At 42.1% G+C, this 18,713-nt stretch overlaps 1 protein-coding gene and 1 long non-coding RNA gene across 11 annotated transcripts in view; both read right to left on the bottom strand.

Moving 5' to 3' along the window:
* Positions 1-18,713, bottom strand: part of ELMO1 (engulfment and cell motility 1) — a 569,594-nt gene that overhangs the window by 396,553 nt on the left and 154,328 nt on the right. The window lies entirely within an intron of this gene.
* Positions 404-5,681, bottom strand: LOC116557210. Its single transcript, XR_004271415.1, has 3 exons — positions 5,539-5,681; positions 3,942-3,947; positions 404-414 (listed from the first exon to the last, which is right to left on the bottom strand). It is a non-coding gene; the product is annotated as an uncharacterized LOC116557210 (long non-coding RNA).

Here is an 18,713-nt window from a genome sequence, read left to right as displayed (position 1 = left end):
GGCCGGTACTCCCTCCCAAAGAAAACCAGATCTGAACATTTCACACCAGGTACAAGCAAGCCTGAAAACCCAACAGCACCAGATCCAAGCCCTATGTGTGCGATTCAGCCCAGTGTAGAGCATCCCCTGATATACTAGGCCATCTCTGGAGACAGCCAGTTCCTCATTACCGGAAGCGTGCAAGCATGGTCCTGAATGCCTCTTGGCAGGCAGGCTGAGATAAAAGATGGGGAAATGAATTCAAGCTGTTTTTAAAATCTCTTTTCAACTCTAAAATTCTATGACTCTGCGAGAAATGAAAAGGAAGATGGCAAACACTAACAATAGAGTTCTAAGGAAGCCAAATACAGAACATACCCCGTCTTTGCTCAAGTTCTAAACAACTTGAGAAAATAAGATGGAGAACTAAAAATCCTTTATATTAGTGATGATGGAGAACAAGGCTCAGAGTGAGTCAGCAGGTGCACTAACTGAACCCCTGAACCCTTGGGTCAGGCATACCTGTTCATGTGAGACTTAAGGGAGGTCCCTTCCCAAGAGGAAAGAGGTCTAGTTTATTCTTCCCAAATTTTTCCAAATAGAAGGGAAGAAGGCCCTAAGGGTATAAAGGGACCAGGAGGGTTTAGAAATAATCTTTCTAATAATCATGGAGATTTGGAGTTGTGATGAGGCATTCCTAACAAAAACAATAAACTAACATTTATTGAAAGAAACTGCGCTGGGAGTTTTTGTTTCTCATGCTTATGTAACCAACGTCATGACTCTATGCCCACGTTAAAGGTGGGAAAGCAAAGCTGCTGAGGGGGTAAGTTATTTGCCCAACATTATGGAGGAGGATGAGAGGATTCACACCCAGGTAATCTGACAACAAAGGCTGTACTCTGTCTGCCTGACAAAGGTAAGACCCAGACCTTGCATTTACCTTTAGAGGGGAGAGTTCATCAGTCACTCAACATACATGAGAGCAAAGAATCAGGACAGGGGCTAAGGAATGCTCCCCACAGTCCCAGGGCTTCCTTGCCACACCCAGGATGACATACTGGGTGCTCGGTGGGAGGAGGGCTGGGGGAAATTCCACAGTTGGCCTCTAGGCTCCCTCAGGCACTCCTTCAAGGTTCACTCATTCCTTTTTGGAACTCAAGCAAGATTGCTTTCAAGAAAGGGTTTTGAGGATTGTTTGTTTGAAAGCAAATCATTATTAAATCCTCTGATAAGGCTGGGCTCACTTCCTCCTCTGTTTCCCACCAGCTGAGTGGTCTCAGTACAAACTACTTAATTCCTCTGACCTAAGTTCTCTTCCCCAAAGTGGGAAGAACAATGCACTGTTAGAGGTGAATGAGAACAAGAGGAAACAGACACCAGCGATGCAACTAGACTCGAACTGGCTCAAGAATGGGAGCAATTCCTGATGTCCCAGAGATAGCAGTACCTTCTGCCTGTGCCTTCTCAGTCAATAGTTATGTTTATCTTCTCTGCCTTCCTTCCCCCATGTTTTAAAATCAGTGTCTTATATGTTAGAAGAAAAGGAGATATGCAGAAGAACTACTAAAATATGCATTAAACATTTTAAGGTCCTGACAGAAAGACAGACCAAACTCAGAAACAAAGGCAATGGTAGATCACTCTTTCTGAGACTGTATTCTATCCAGAAAGTAAAGTGGATTACAGCTTTTTCACCATGTGCTGATGAAAACTTTGGCTCTGTAAGAAAGGCCTAACTTGGGATGTAAACTTTGTTAACAAAGAAAGAGGCGTGCCATTGTTCTGATTTCATAAATCCCATGCAAGAGGCATAGTGCGTAGTTTAGAAGTGACAGGACCACCCAGATGGGACACACATTTCACTTTCGAGCTGGAAAAGCTGGTGCAAGTGGCACAGCTGTCCTCATGTCCCCAGCTTTCTCATATCCCTGGCTTTGTCACATGGAAAATGAGAATATTCCCTATTTTCTAAGGTTGTTCTGAGGACTAAGTGACATAATACATTTAAAGTGCTTAGAACAGTGCCTGTACATTGCAAGTGCTAAAGAAATGGGGGGGGGGGGGGAGAGGAGAGATCACTGTTTATTATTAAGCACAAAAATACCATCCAAAAAGCACACTGCCATACGCTAATTTGTTTTTAGCTATATCTTATATGTAAACAATAAATAAAACTAATAGCACAATCTGTTACCCTAAGGACAGAAACATCTATCCAGCAGGGTAACAAACATTAGCAAATTCATACCTCTTCTGTAAGTTGACCAGCATGGCTAAGGATGAATTCTGTCTCACAAGCATGCTTTATATTGGAGGCTGGGAATCTCTCATTCGCTTTTCTTATCCTGTTCAGTCCTCAGTTGGTTTCAGAGGGAGCAGCCCTCTGAGCATCAATAAGTGCTGTGTATATGCTTTTACTTATTCATCTTTTTTGTTCATTGGCTGTCTTCCTTGCCCCCAGGATGTAACCTCCACGAGAGCAGATAGTTTATTATGTCTAAATCACTCCCATCCAGAACAGTGGACACCTATGGCCTGGTACATGCTGGCACTCAAAAACTATCTATTGAATAAATGGCTGAACTACTGTATGCCAGCTACAGATGAGGCACCAAGGCAGATACAAAGTGAAATAGGACTAATTCCTGTCTGCTGGGAATTGGTCAAAGTGAGAGAAACTGACATGTAATAACTGTATCTGTACCAAGGCAAAGTCCTGGGGGTGACCAGCCCTGCATCAGCACTCAGGTGTGATGTGGGGAGAGGGGAAGAACAGGGTGTGCAGCAAAGGCTTTTAGAGGAGGTGACATTCAAGAGGGTCCTCTGGGCATAGGCAGGATTTCCCAGGAGAGAGGAGGAAACATCACATCTCAAAGGTCTGGGGCATGAAAGGACGAGACATCCTCATGGAATAGAGAAAAGTCCTGAGTGGTCGCTTAGAGACAGAGATGCACAAAGAATAGGAAAATGGGACACTTGAAAGGTAAACTGATCTTCCACCATTTAAAAAGAGGGAGGAGCAGGAGTAAGGGGTGGCACTGCGGCTCTGATTTGCTGCTAGTGTATGTGTCATCCCTCTCTTGAGGAGCCAGCTGGGCAATATGGAAGGCATATCTGTGCACAGTAAGAAGGGGAATTTCAAGGCTCAGGCTTTGGGAATAAGAGTCGTGTGTCCTGCTTCCTGAGAAAGGAATCCAGAGCCTCTGGGCTGAGAACAGAAACCATCTACCTCACACCCACACTCAGCTGGTCACTGAGAATGCAAACCTGCCAGTGTCAGCAATAACAGCACTTTGTACGCTTCCTCTGTCTTCATTGGCATAACTTTATTTTTCCAGAAGTCTCCTTGCCTAGGCAGAATGGTATGACTGCTCATTACAAGAACTTTCTGAAATACACAGAAACTCAAATGAAAAGCATCAACTGTTTGTACCCTAAGATTCTTTGAACCCCCTTCCTCGAAACCTGTAGTTTCCATCAATCCAAACTGTTGTATCATGACCCATACATGCTTTGAAAGGCCCACCTACACCAAACTGCCAATTCTCAATAAATTCTGACTTTACTTTCTTTGACAGTCTTTTTCCTTTTTCCGTTTTTTTGTTTTTGTTTTTGTTTTTGTTTTTTTGAGGGGATGAGGTAGGGGAAGTGCTGGATGGCCTTTTTTTTTGATGTGTCAACTTGACTAGACTACAGTTCCCAGTCACCTGAACACTAATTAAGATGTTGCTGTAAGGTATTTTGTAGATGTGATGAACACTTGGCTCTAAGTAAGAGAGATTATACTAGATAATCTCAGTGGGCCTGCTTCAATATACTGAAAGGCCTTAAAAACAGCATTGTTTAGCAGGGCATAGTGGCCTATGCCTGTGGTCCCAGCTACTTGGAAGGCTGAGGAGGGATGATTGCTTGAGCCCAGAAGGTCAAGGCTGCGGTGAGCTATGATCCCAATACCGCACTCCAGCCTAGGCAACAGAGTGAGACCCTGTCTCTTTAAAACAAAACAAAAAACTAACAATAAAACAGAGTTGAGGGTTCCTTGAAGGAACAAATTCTACCCATCGACAGCAGACAGCAGATTCAGCTTGTATGTCAGAGTTCCAGCCTGCCCTGTGGATTTCAGGTTTTCCTAACCAGCCCCCATAATCACATGAGGCAATTTCTTGAGCAGTTCCTATACATCTCCTATTGCTGCTGCATCTCTAGTGGAGCCCTGACAAATTCACCTCTGCCTGAGACACTGACAAAATGTTATATGCTGATGTTCTCCCTCAACAAGGTGAGCACAAGGTCATCTCTGTCATATCAAGAACTGGTATGGGTGACACTTGGGAGCCATCTTTTGACAGGGTCAATCCAAGCAGCATTCAACTGAGGGAGGGTAGAGAAGAAACTACATCAAATGACATATAAAAGTGTATGAGGGCTACTACCTCACTGAGGGACTGCAACTGAATGGGGAGACTTGGCTCTAAGGCGTTAAAGTGGCAAATGGGAAGGGGATCATCATGGCAGAGAGGAGGCAGGACTAATTGCAACTCCAGACAGAGCAGCTTGCGAAGCTCACATTGTGACTTTTAGCTACAGATCGACTGCAAGAGCAAACCAGTAATCCCAAGAGGACCCACAGACCCTCTGAAGGAGGCGGACTGCTCTTGCAGGACTTGGGAGACACCCCAAATACTATGAGTGCCCCACTGTGGGAGTAGGAAAGGGGGACCCTCCTCCCAAAAACATACCCCACTGGAGAAGCCAAAGCTTTGTTTGCAGGAGAAGTTTCCAACCTTACATGGAGCTGAACCAATGTAGAGAGCCGAGAGAAATACAGGGTAGAGGAAGCAACAGAAAGGCCCTGGGAGCTCGCTGCATCCCCTAGCAGGCCATTACCACCTGGTACCACAGGGATCCAACGGGAGGGTGGCCAGAGGAGCAGGGGGTATAACTCCACAGGGAGAAGGAAATCACTAGCCGAACTCTCTCTGTACGGTGGGAGTGAGACTGGCCCTTCAGTTTGTGTGAGAGCTGGGTGAAGCCTCTGACTACCGGCTTTCCCCCACTTTCCTGACAACCTGCATGACTCAGCAGAGGCAGACATAATCCTGGAGGCATCATACTACCTGATTTCAATCTATACTATAAGGCCATAGTCACCAGAAAAGCACGGTAGTGGTTTAAAAACAGGAACATAGACCAATGGAACAGAACAGAGAACACAGAAATAAACCCACATACTTAACAGCCAACTGATCTTCATCAAAGCAAACAGAAACATAGCGTGAGGAAAGGACACCCTTTTCCACAAATAGTGCTGGGATAATTGGCCAGCCACATGTAGGAGAATTAAATTGGATCCTCATCTCTCACCTTACACAAAAATCAACTCAAGATGGATTAAGGACTTAAACCGAAGTCCTGAAATTATAAAAACTCTTGAAGATAACATTGGAAAAACCCTTCTAGACATTGGCTCAGGCAAGGATTTCATGACCAAGAACCCAAAAGCAAATGCAATAAAAGCAAAGATAAATAGCTGAGACCTAATTAAAGAGCTTTTACACGGCAAAAGGAACAGTCAGCAGAGTAAACAGACAACCCACAGTGTGGGGGAAAATCTTCACAACCTGTACATCTGACAAAGAACTGATATCCAGAATCTACAATAAACTCAAATCAGTAAGAAAAAAACAAACAATATCATCAAAAAGTGAGCTAAGGACATGAATAGACAATTCTCAAAAGAAGATATACATATGGCCAACAAACATGAAAAAATGCTCAACATCACTAATGATCAGGGAACTGCAAATTAAAACCACAATGCAATGCCACCTTACTCCTGCAAGAATGGTCATAATCAAAAAATCATGTTGGCATGGATGCCATGAACAGGGAACACTTCTATACTGCTGGTGGGAATGTAAACTAGTACAGCCACTATAGAAAACAATGCGGAGATTGCTTAAAGAACTAAAGTAGAACTGCCATTTGATCCACCAATCCCACTACTGGGTATCTACCCAGAGGAAAAATGAAGTCATTATTCAAAAAAGACACTTGTACACGCACGTTTATAGAGGCACAATTCACAATGGCAAAATTGTGGAACCAATCCAAATTCCCATCAATCAACAAGTGGGTAAGGAAACTGTGGTGTGTATATATATATATGTGAGTTAACAGCATTTTCAGTGACCTAGATGAGACTGTAGACTATTATTCTCGGTGAAGTAACTTAGGAATGGAAAGCCAAACATCACAACATGTCCTCACTGATATGTGGGAGCTAAGCTATGAGGATGCAAAGGCATAAGAATAATACAATGGACTTTGGGGACTTGGGGGGAAGAGCCGGAGGGGGGTGAGGGATAAAAGACTACAAATATGGTGCAATGTATACTACTTGGGTGATGGGTGCACCAAAATCTCACAAATTACCACTACAGAACTTACTCATGTAACAAAATACCACCTGTACCCCAATAGCTTATGGGAAATAAAGTATGTGGGGAAGAAAAAAACAATACCCCCAACAAATAGGGAAAGGGATTCCATGAAAGCGAAGAACATATCCATCAACTCACAGTGCCAAGAAATGGCCACATGCCCTCTCTGGGAAACGAGTCTTTAATCTTCCATTTGTCCTATGATCTTCAGACCATCTGCTTTAGAATCACCATGGGTGAGTATCAGAGTGCAGATTTCTGGGGATACCCCTCCACAGCCCATGAATCTGGGTCCTGGTTTGCTGCATTTTCACTATAAACCCAAGTAATTCTGATGCAAAACGAAGTTCAGAATCATCATAGTCTAAACTTTTGTAAGACTACACATCACATGTAAAATAAATATTCTGAATTTCAAGGTAATAAATAAAGTTTGAAGCAAACAAAACTCATGCCAGCTTTTCAAAAAATGATGAGAAAGCAGCAGAAAGAACATTTCTGCAGGGAAATGTCCTGACTGCACACGATGTACGAGGAGAATGACAAGTGGCCGAGTGAAAGCCAGCCAAAGCCCTACTGTCATATTTACTCATACCCAGCAGTTGCAGACTGTACTAGCCCCTGCCATTCACAGGCATCTCGATAGGATGCCTCTGTGTTTCTTTACAGAACTAGCTCATTGACTCAGCGTCTGTGCGGCCTGGGTAATAAGACAGCACAGAAAAATGTCATTGTTGTCATGTTTCCCTCTGAAATCTGTTTTTCTCAGTATGCCAACTTTCTACTTAGTCAGATAAATTAAGAATTATGCCTGCTCAAAAATTCCAATTCTATTCTTCTTCCTGTTTTTTAGCAAGGACAACAAGAGGTCCACAGGGAGGAAGGCTCCCTATCCTGTGCGTTCAGGCCCCATGGAGAGCAGGCAGCTCCAGCATCTTCCCTGGCTCTGTCTCTCCTCACTCCCTCTCCATCCTTGTCTGTGTCTGTCTCTCTCCCCAGATGTGAGGAGGTCCTTCCTTAGGATATGTTACTATAAAATAATGCTGTTCTTCAGGACCGTTTCTTAATCATCACAAAGACTGTTTTTGCCTGCAAGCCTGATCGTTTACGTCCACTGTGTGTCCATTTTTCTGAGGTTCACATCTTCAGGCTAATGAAACAACTGAGGGCAATATATGATATGCTGGTTGCTAAGCTACTGAGCAATGTCTCCAGACAGGACTATAGATCTGACGTTAAGGAGGCATGTTAAAATACCCTAAAATAAAATCCAGGCACCACCCAAAAAAACAGAGGAAAAAAGTCAAAGAGGTGGGGATGAGGAAGAAGGATAAGGAAGAAAAGGTAGTCAGCGGCTATAAACACCCATTTACTGATGCTCTAGCCTTCCAGGGGCTGCACACCATCAGAAACAGCATCCCCGCCACCCTATTAGAGGGGTAGCACTTCGTTCCCACCCATTAATTTGAAGAATTTGTGGTCTGACTTCTTTTCTACTCTTTTTTCATGCTCCTAAGTGAGGCTTCCATTCTCAGTTGTTGTCTTTTTCTCGAATCATTTCACTTTCCACAGGACCCAGATATCCTGTATCCAATTCCCAAAGCCAAAAAAAGAAAGAACAAGACAAATAGTAAGAGATACCTATTAACTACCTATTTGTGGTCTGTAAACACAGAATATGGAGGTGAAGGACCTGTTCTGCAATAAATGGTTTGCGCTCTCTGTATCTGCAGTAAGATCTGGGTCAGAAGGAGCAGACAGAGGCAGGTAGACAGCTCCCAGAAGCCCAGAGAATCTGCCAGGACATGGTAAGCCTGAGGGAGAGGACAGAAGGAGACTGCCTGTCCCCTTCAGTGTTTTAATCAAGGACTTGTGGGAGATAGAAAGAACAACATGCTTTTCTGGAGACGACAAACTTGCCTTAAAGGAACATGCACTACCAGATGTCCACAATTGCTACAAAAAAAAGCAGCCCGCTGTTCAAAGACAGGAAGTTGCTTGCTTCCTTAGCCAATTTCACGTGGTAGGAGCCAGCACATACATACCTACTTTTGCATGGTGTCCAGGCTGAGGACCAAAAGCTCAGGGTAGAACCCAGTTCATGTCCACATCTCCAGTACTATAGGATAAGAATTACTGACTAATCTGTTAAACAGTAATAGAATGTAATTATGTAGATGTAAATCTTGGGCTTGGTCTTGCAGCTAGGTGTAGGCAGTCCCCTTGAGCACAGCAGCTGAGGGGGACCATCTTGGCATTTCAGATAGTGGGGCAGCCCCAGCAAGGGCACAGTGTGAGCACTAGGGTAGTGGATACATATTAATAAAACCTCTCGGGGGGCAGGTGCTGTGCTGGGAGGACAATGAGGAGTTAGGGTGATACAGCAACAGTTCTCTGGTGTCTGGGAGAAGCAGAGGTCTGGGAGGAAGGAAGCCATGGTTGGGCCTGGCCAACTAACTTCCCACATGACCTTGGGCAGGTCAATTTGCTTCAGTCTCTCAACAACAGAATGGAGGCCAGGGGCCCAGGGCCATAGGTCAGTTCTCTCCTCTTCTCTTCATCAGCACTGCCACAAGCATAGAGGAAACATTTAAAGCTTTTGAGCAAGGTTACTGATAGGATGAAGAGGAGGTTTTAGGGAAATGAATTTGTTGAAGCAGTGAAGGAGATGGGAGGGGAGTGTGTTCAGGAGACTGAGCGAGGTGAGGGAGGACTTCAGCAACACACTGCTGCCTCCCACCACGGCAGAGCCTGGCCCTCATTACATCAGACTGCAGGCTCCAAGCCTGGCACTGCTGGCTCTGAGCATCTCCCAGCCTCAGAGTTAACAACCCAGCAGACAAAGCCACAATTAGAAAGGTTAAGGAGTAATAAGTTCTATAACAAGGCTACATGCCTTTGCTCCCATACACAGCATACAGGAGAGTCAACAGGAAGGATGATTTTGTAACATATGACTAAGGCCTTTAAAATGTTCAAATTCTACGAATTTATCCTACAAACACTTCAGAGATGCAGACAACATTTTATGAAAGATGTTTACTGTAACACTGTTTACAGAAGAAAAAAAAAGCTAAAAGCAAACCCAAATATTCCAGTTATTCCTTTATTGTCTCTCAACTCAAATCCATTCTTGGCCCTGGTTTCTGACAGGTTACCAGCTGCAGCAATGTGACGCTTCACCGATAGAGGGCACTGGAGTGATTCCGCCTGGGGAAAGGACATTCCCTTTGGGATCCACCATTACTATTCCATGGGGAAGGCCTCAGGCCTCCTGCACCTAGGCTCTGCTCTCCCTACTAGGGACTGCTTCAAAGCAGCTCTGCCTACTCAAGCTTCCGGCAACAGAGACACATCTATAGTGCTGCACAGCCAGCTGGCCAGATGCTTTCCTCTGACAAGTTTCTGTACCACCCATGGGTGGTGATGTCCCTGTGGTGCCCATGTCCTCTTTGAAGAACACTGGGGAACGAGCAGTGCCCGCTCTTGGTCTTTAGCTCCTCAATTGCCCACTCTTCCTCAAACTGGAGGCCATAGATTATTTTCTGCAACTGCTTCTTCTGGGCCCATAAGAGTTCTCTTTTACTCACAATTAACCAGAGTCTATTAGTTGTCAATTATTTACATTGGAGTAGACCCTGCTTAAATAACAGTATGGTTTCTGTATCCTGATTAGATGCTGGCTGATATACAAAGTCTTGCAAATGTCCCCTAACACCAAGGAAAATTTAAGTACATTATGGTAAAGCAGGCCAATGATACACCATGTAGCCATCAAAGTGCTGCTATGCAATAAGGTTCAGTAATAGGGGACCCAGGGACACTGTATTGTGAAGTGACTAAAGCAGGATGCAAAATAGCATTGTAGTATAAGTCCAAACATACAGAATGTAATGTGTGTTCATGCACTGAGAAAGTACTGGTGACCAGTAGGATAATCTCACGTACACTGCCATCACTTGCAACATGGAAAAGAAGGGGGAAAAAGAACAGGGAAAATGCTTAATGTTATGGGTATTTGCCCAACCCAGCCAATGAGGAGTGCCTGTGTTTCCAGGGCAGAAGCAGTCTCCCTGGTTTTGGACAGAAGGGACCTGTACAAGTTGAGTGAGCTACCTTGAACAACCTCATTTTTTCCATCCACTTGAGATAAGAGACCTGATTTCCAGCCCCTTCCACTGCCAGCAGTTTTAACTTACCCCTCAATCACATGACATGTGCAAATGTTTAAACCTAGGTTATAATGAACAAGTTAGAGCCTGTGGCCTCAGAAAGCCACAAAGTCCTATAGAGACAAGAACTGCACTTGAAAAAAAACTCGTGCTGGAAAAAAAAAAAAAAAATTAAAGGGCCATTCCAGTGGCATGAGTACTACAGCTGGGAAAATAGCGACTCCATGGCCTGTTCTAGGCAAAACAATGTAAACAGTGCTCTGTGGAGAGAGGATGAGATATAAACCTTTACGGCTCACAGCCAAGGCACAAGATGGCTGGAAACACCAGAGATGGAGGAGTGGCCAAGCTTGAGGCAGCAGGGTGTCAAGTGGCATCCTGAATATAACCTGCTGTGGCATAAGCCACCCAGACACTAGTGTCAGATGGGCCTGACTTCACTAGTAATAGCTCCACCAGTAACAGCTTTGTCACCTGGGCATTTGGCACAGCCCCTGACACACAGTAGGTGCTCAGTGAATACAGGGTAAATGAGTAATGAGAAAGACAACGTCTTGGGGCCTCCCTTTCCGCAGTGGTACATGAAGACAGTCAGACCCACACCACACAGCGTTACTATGGTAATTACATTTGACAGTGCTAATAACCTTCTGCTTGGCAGGGCATGGTGGCTCATGCCTATAATCTCAGCATTTTGTGAGGCCAAGGCAGGCAGAGTACCTGAAGTTGAGAGTTCAAGACCAGCCTGGCCAACATGGTGAAATCCTGTTTCTACTAAAAACACAAAAATTAGCTGGGCATGGTGGCGCACACCTGCAATCCAAGCTACTCAGGGGGCTGAGGCAGTGAGGCAGAGGTTGAACCCAGGAGGCAGCGGTTGCAATGAGCTGTGATTGCCATTGCACTCCAGCCTGGGCAACAGAATAAGACTCTGTCTCAAAAGAAAACAAGAAGCTATGCTTGGCTCACTCAGCAAATGTAGGACCCAATATATTATTCATGAAAAGGAGGTAGCTTCAATACCAGACTCCAAAAGAAATGGAAAATCTGCCAAAGAAGGGACAGAGGGACAGAATCTCAGGCAGAGGAAATAAATACAACTCCACCCATTTGAATCTCCAGCCTAAGATAATGAAATACAGGGATTCTTTTACTTTCTGTTTTTTTTCCTAATCATGGATGTCTTGGAGAAGTCTGGTGAAGCCTATGGATCTTCTTTTCAGAATAATGTTTTTAAATGCATAAAATAAAATAAATAAGCTTGCAAAGAAACCAAATAGTTATACAAATATTTTTAAAACTGTATCTTATTAATATATAGGCTACTTTATCAATGCAGGTGTCAGCAACCATTTTCCAGCCAGACAGTAGGCATTTTAAGCATTGCAGGCTAGAACATCTCTGTGGCAACTTCGATATGTAAATAAATGGGTATGTCTGTGTTCCAATAAGTTTTATGTACAAAAACAGGTGGTAGCTTGGACGTGGTCCACCGGCTAGAGTTGCTAACACCTGTATTAAAGCATAAAATAGCAAGATCTGTTGTAAGGTCTAATAACTACCATAATTTCTAACTAGGCATAAAATCTTAAACGATATTTTGAGATAACTGTAATAACAGTAATAAATGGGCATATCTTTAATTTCTATTGGTAATAAAGGCACAGATACTGCTTAACCTGTCTTGGCTTGCTGCTGACATTTGTGATTCAAGCAATGAAAAGTTTACATTTTTATGTGATTGTAACTTTCCTCCTATACAAGTTCACGAACCCCAAACTAAAATAGTAGCTTTTCATTGTACTTAGAAGGAGATTCAAATTCCCACTATAGTTTAGAAGACACTGTGATGCAGCCCTCGCCAACATCTACAATTTATCTGGTGCCTCCTCTCACTCGCAGTTCACTATCCTGTTCCCTTTTGTTCTCTAACACACCAAGCTCTTTCAGGCTTCAGGACTTTAGTGCCGCTGCTCCTGTTCCCACAATGCTAGGGTCCGGCTCCCTGTCATCCTCCAGTCTTGGCTCAAACGTCACCTCTTTTGTTTGTTTGTTTGTTGGTTGGTTTTTTGAGACAGAGTCTCGCTCTGTCGCCCAGGCTGGAATGCAGTGGCGTGATCTCAGCTTGCTGCAACCTCCGTCTTCCAGGTTCAAGCAATTCTCCTGCCTTGGCCTCCTGAGTAGCTGGGATTATAGGCATGCACCACCACACCCGGCTAATTTTTGTATTTTTAGTAGAGACAGGGTTTAACCGTGTTGGCCCATGTTGGCCAGGCTGGTCTCAAACTCCTGGAGACCTCAGGTGATCTGCCAGCCTCGGCCTCTCAAAGTGTGTTACCTCTTTTTTTAAACAGGGTTTCACTCTTGTTGTCCAGGCTGGAGCGCAATGATGCAATCTTGGCTCACTGTAATCTTCGCCTCCCAGGTTCAAGCGATTCTCGTGCCTCAGCCTCTCCAGTAGCTGGGATTACAAGCATGTGCCACCATACGCGGCTAATTTTTTGTATTATTAGCAGAGGCGGGGTTTCTCCTTGTTGATCAGGCTGGTCTCGAACTCCCAACCTCAAGTGATCTGCCTGCCTTGGACTCCCAAAGTGCTGGGATTACAGGCATGAGCCACTGTGCCTGGCCAAGTGTCACCTCTTTAAAGAAACCTTCCCTGATGCCAGCCTTAAAGCAATCTTGGCCAAGGCTTACAGATGGACAAAAAGGGCCTTGCAGACAGAGCAGATTGGCCCAAGCTGGTACAACCACAATGTGAAGGTGGAGAACTCAGACATTAACCTTGGTTAGCATAAGCCTTGGTAGCAGAATGACTGCCTTAGTGTATAGGTTTGTTTCTCAAGACTCATATGGTTGAAGGATGAAGGGCCTCAAGCCCTCAATTCTGGAAATGATGTCCACCCACCTGTAGTCTTGTGTTTTTGAAATCTGATCGTTTATAAACTTGAGCCTGGCAAGTCATATTTTTGGGTCATTCTTGAACCTATATTCTATGGCCAAGCTAGCAGACTAAACCAAAGCAGAAACTCCCACCAAACTCTGTCCCCATGTCTTTTGGGGGGGCTCTCCTACTCCATTTTCCTCATAGCACTTACCTCAATCTAAAATTAATTGCCTCGTTTGTTTTCTAAACTTTTCCTATCAGTTTCTAGACCCAAAAGAATAGATGCCGAAGAAGAATGGGCATCCCCATGTTTTGTTCATCACCAGTGCCTAGAATGGTGCCTGGTATATCAAACGTGTTCAATAAATGCTTTTCAAATCAATGGAATGAATATTATAATTATCACAGTCTGGAACAATAGTGAAAATGCCTATAAACTAAAGCTCACTGGTAACAATCCCTTCTCTCCTCTCACAAGGCAAATACATTTCAAACCATATTTCCTTTCCTTTCCTATTCTATATCCTTCAGTCAACCAGTGGATATTTATTTCATACCTACTATGAGTACACTTATTATTAAGCATTTTTTAAAAGACAGAATTGAAATATATTTGCTTAGGTTCCACTACCAATCCATGCAGCTGCAACATGTCCCGCCCAGAAATGAACCATCTGCCATCAGCTGTTCCCTGAAGCCACAGCACCAGCCAGCCTCAACACTAAAGCAAAGTTACAAACATCCCCAGGCATCTATAACTACTGTGCTCTGAGGCTCAAAAAGCTGTCCAGAACCATTCCAAGAAATGCACCTGCTCCAGCCCTAACAGGAAGGGCCTAGCGTGAGAGGATGTCAGAAAGAAACCTTAGACAAATGGGATCAGGACTGAGAGTTGGAAGCAAACAAGGCAGCAGCACACACCAGAGAAAGAATGGGCTTGCACTTGCATCGCATCCGAGGCTTTTCCCCTCTATCTTCTCTCTTTTCACTTTTTTTTTTTTTTTTTTTTTTTGCCCGGGGTGAAATTACAAAATGAAGCTTTTCTGAAGGAGTTAGTAGGGATACTAGATATCAAAGGAGAAGTTGAACAGCTCAAAGATTAAAAGGAATAAAAACTTATCTTCATCTTAGCTTACCGAACTAGCTTTTCTCCTTTGGCCCTGGACCACCCACACCACACTCTAGGCCTTGCCTCCAGAGCTGTTCATCTTTGGAAGGGACTAATATGACATAGGCCTAAGCATAAGTAAGACAGTGAGCAATTAGAAAAGCCAGGCTAATTCAATTAGGATGGGTGTTTTCCTGAAGAGCTGATCCCAAGACAATGACCAGAAAAAGCATTTATTTTATAGACTTACTCTCTGCCATGAATGTGGCTATCCAGATGAATTAAATAATTGGTATTAAAAGATATATACTAGGTGAATTAAATGTTTTTTTCACATACTGGCTCTGTAATGAGATTTTAGTTTTTTACTATTAAAAAATTCTGCTAAACAAGATAACATACATCAGAGAAACATTAGCTGATTTAAAAGGAAAGGCTCTTAGGAAAAGGCAAAGATTTAGATAAAACTAAGTTCAAATCCAGGCTGTACACTAGTCATATACAATCATATTCAAATTATATAATCTCTGATACTTAATTTTGTTAATCTTTAAAAGATGATAAATACATCTCAGTGTATTTGTGAAAATTAATTAAGCTCAACAGAATTTCCTACATACAGAAACCACTCAATAACAGGTACATAAATAGCTATAAACAATGGAAGTGCTTAAGACCAGGTACAATTTCTGATGGATACAAAATTCTGAGGCACCTAGGCATGTATCTTACTAAATATACATATCAAAACTTTAAGGGGAAAAATAGTTAAGCTCTGTTGAAAATGTTAAAGAATATTCTAATAAATAGAAAGACATTGTTTTCATGGATGGAATAGTCAATATCTTTAACAAAGCAAATCCCCCCAAAATTAGTCCAGAAATTAATTTTAATCAAAATTCTAATGGGATTTGACAACCACATGCTAAAATTCATATGGAGGAGTAAACGGCAGGAGAAGGGTGATTTTGATGATGATGATGATGATGATGATGATGGAGAAGAGGAGGAAGAAGAAAAGAAGATGATGATGAAGCTGAAGAAGAGAAGAGATAGAAAGAACAAGGCACAGGGATTCATTCTACTAGAAATCTAGTGTTGTTACTCAGTTGGAAGCAATCAAAGCCATATGGTAATGGAACAAAATAGAGAGAGCCACACAGACCCCTATATTCACAAAACCTTGACATGTGACAGAAGTGACAGTGCAAATCATGGCAGTGGGAGATAGGTAATGAATAATGCAATAAACAGTGCTACGACAACTGGCTGTCTCCATAAAAAGACAAAATTAGATCTCCATCTAATACTCCCCTACACATACTTTCAAAATAGATTGATGACCTATATGAAAATCAAAACTTTCTAACTTTTGAAAGAAAACACAAGAGAATCTCTTTAAAATATGTGGATAGAGAGAGTGCTTTTAAATAAAATGCAAAAAGCCCAGGTAACAAAGGAAAAAAAGGACAAATCTGATTGATTAAAATGGTCTTCTAAGCCTCTGTTTGACAGAAGACACAACAGAAAAGTTAAAACAGGTAGGGACTGGGTGGAAATTTAGAAAAAAGAATTTGTTACCACATTGTATACACAATTCCTACAAATTTATGACAATAAAATACTCCAACCCCACCACTGGACAAAGAATGCATAGCCAGTTTATAGCAGGGGAAAAATGACCAGATAATAAACACAGAAAAATATGCTCAGCCTCAGCCGTTGGAGAAATGCATAGGCCAGGCATGGTGGCTCACGCCTGTAATCCCAACACTGTGGGAGGCCAAGGTAGGCAGATCAACTGAGGTCAGGAGTTTGGGATCAGCCTGGACAACATGGTGAAACTCCAATTGTACTAAAAACACAAACATTAGCAGGCATGGTGGTGTGTGCCTGCAGTCCCAGCTACTCAGGAGGCTGAGGCAGAAGAATCACTTGAACCAGAAAGTGGGAGGTTGCAGTGAGCCAAGATCGCACCACTGCACTCCAAGCTGGGCTACAGGAGTCAAACCCTATCACACACACACGCACACCCACACACGCACACCCACACACACACACACACACACACACACACACACACACATGGCTGTTAAATTTAAAAACCTTTTTCTATCATAATTTCATTCCTTCATTTCATAATATAACTTTACATTTTCCACTAAGATTTTAATCAAATAACTTTAGTAGTATATATCTTCTTTTTATACATAAAATTGTGATTTCCTTTTGGTATCATTAAGTAAATTTTGAACAGTTATTTGAACTAAGAGTTATCAGTTGTTACTGCCTGACTTTTTGACACCATAAAATTTACACTCTTGAGTTTGTTATTTGATATTCTCTCTCATTTAGAGGGCATATACCTTTTAAAATAAAGGTAAAAAATTAATACACTTTCAGAATCAGTACAAATCTGGAACTATGTTTATGTTGACTTCCCACTACAAGAACATCTTCCTGAGGTCTGCCTGATGTTTAATTCATTGCACAAAATCCACTTTTCTACTCATTGGCTTGGGTTTTCTCTTTCATTGGGCCTGTAATCCCAGCTACTCAGGAGGCTGAGGCAGGAGAATCCTTTGAAAGTAGGAGGCAGAGGTTGCAGTGAGCTGAGATTCTGCCACTGCACTCCAACCTGGGCAACAGAGTGAGACTCCGTCTCAAAAAAAAAAAAAAAAGAAGTCCCATGGTACCCTAGCCAGTTGGCTAACATTAGCCAGGCTATGAAAACAAGCAGTGATTGGGGTTAGGGAAATAGAAAAGCTGACAACTTGTGGGTGGGACCACAAGCTAGTAGAACCACTTAAAGCAGTAAAGCTGAGAATGATGGTCCCTCTAATCCAAAAGCTTTCCACATTCTATTCTAGAGAAACTTTTAAATAGCCCACACAAATACATGCATAGTACAGCATTCTTTGTGACACCAAAACTGAGGAAACAACTGATTCTCAGTTAAAAAAATGAATAAACCAACTGTGTTTCATTTATGTCATGGGATATTATAAACTCATCTCAAAAATATTACATACATAATTCATCTCAAAAATATTACTCTGAGTGAAAAACTTAAATGCAAAAGTTACCTACAGTAGAATATCAATGCTTTAAATTTTAAAGCATAAAACAATTCTTGATATTATCTATAAACACATGTAGAAAACCTATAAAACATTCATGAGAATGATTTCAGGCTAGTAGTTATGTCTGGGGAGAGAGGAATGAAGGAGAGACAGAAAGAATGATAGGGTAAGGTTTTAGTTACACTTGCAAGTTTTTGTTAAAGGTGATACAAAACAATGGGCAAATGTTAACATCTATCAACAACTAGATGGTGGGCTATAAAAGTGTCTGTTCCATCATTTTTCACACTTTTTTGATACATTTAAAATATTATATGATTTATAAGTTTTTAAATTGCTACTTGAATGAATTCTGATTTTTAAAAAACAATATCACTTGCATAAAATTCATCTGTCTGAAATAAAAGTCATGGCTGTATTTCTTACATCTATGCATTACTTTGTAATGAGAGAACAATTAAAGATAAGCATATACTTTGAAACAATGTACTGACTATAAATTAGTCTTGCACAATCTTGCTCTTCCTTTCCCTGCCAACAATTACATTCTTAACCAAAATGCAGCCTTTTTAAAAAGTGCCTATTAGTCAAGACAGTGGTTTCCAAATAATGGAACCCTTTTGTTCTAGGAGGAGGAAAAAAAAGCTCAGATGATACCTCAGAGCCCAAATAGACAAAGAGGTACTGTATCAATATTAATATGTTTTATGAGCTTAGGTTTGTCAATGTATATTTTATTAAGGCTAATAGGCAGGAATAATGAGGCTTTTTATTAACATATAAAAACTCAATCTCTGATATTATAGACAATCATTATAATAATACAGCAAACTTCGACAATGTGCTTTTGTGTGTGCTTTTGTGTGTTGTTGTCTTACTTAATGTGAAGGAAATGTGAATACATTCCCACGGGATATTTACCAGTTTTCCATAGTTGTATATTACCATAAACAGAGGAGTTTAAAACAGCTCAAATATATTTATCTTCACAGTTTCTATGAATCAGGAGTCTAGCACCTTGTAGCTGGGTTCAGGGTC

This window comes from Sapajus apella, unplaced genomic scaffold (assembly GCF_009761245.1).
Source record: "Sapajus apella isolate SASKATOON/1434 unplaced genomic scaffold, GSC_monkey_1.0 scaffold19, whole genome shotgun sequence".
NCBI classification, from domain to species: domain Eukaryota; kingdom Metazoa; phylum Chordata; class Mammalia; order Primates; family Cebidae; genus Sapajus; species Sapajus apella.
This window is presented reverse-complemented; position numbering and strand designations above follow the sequence as displayed.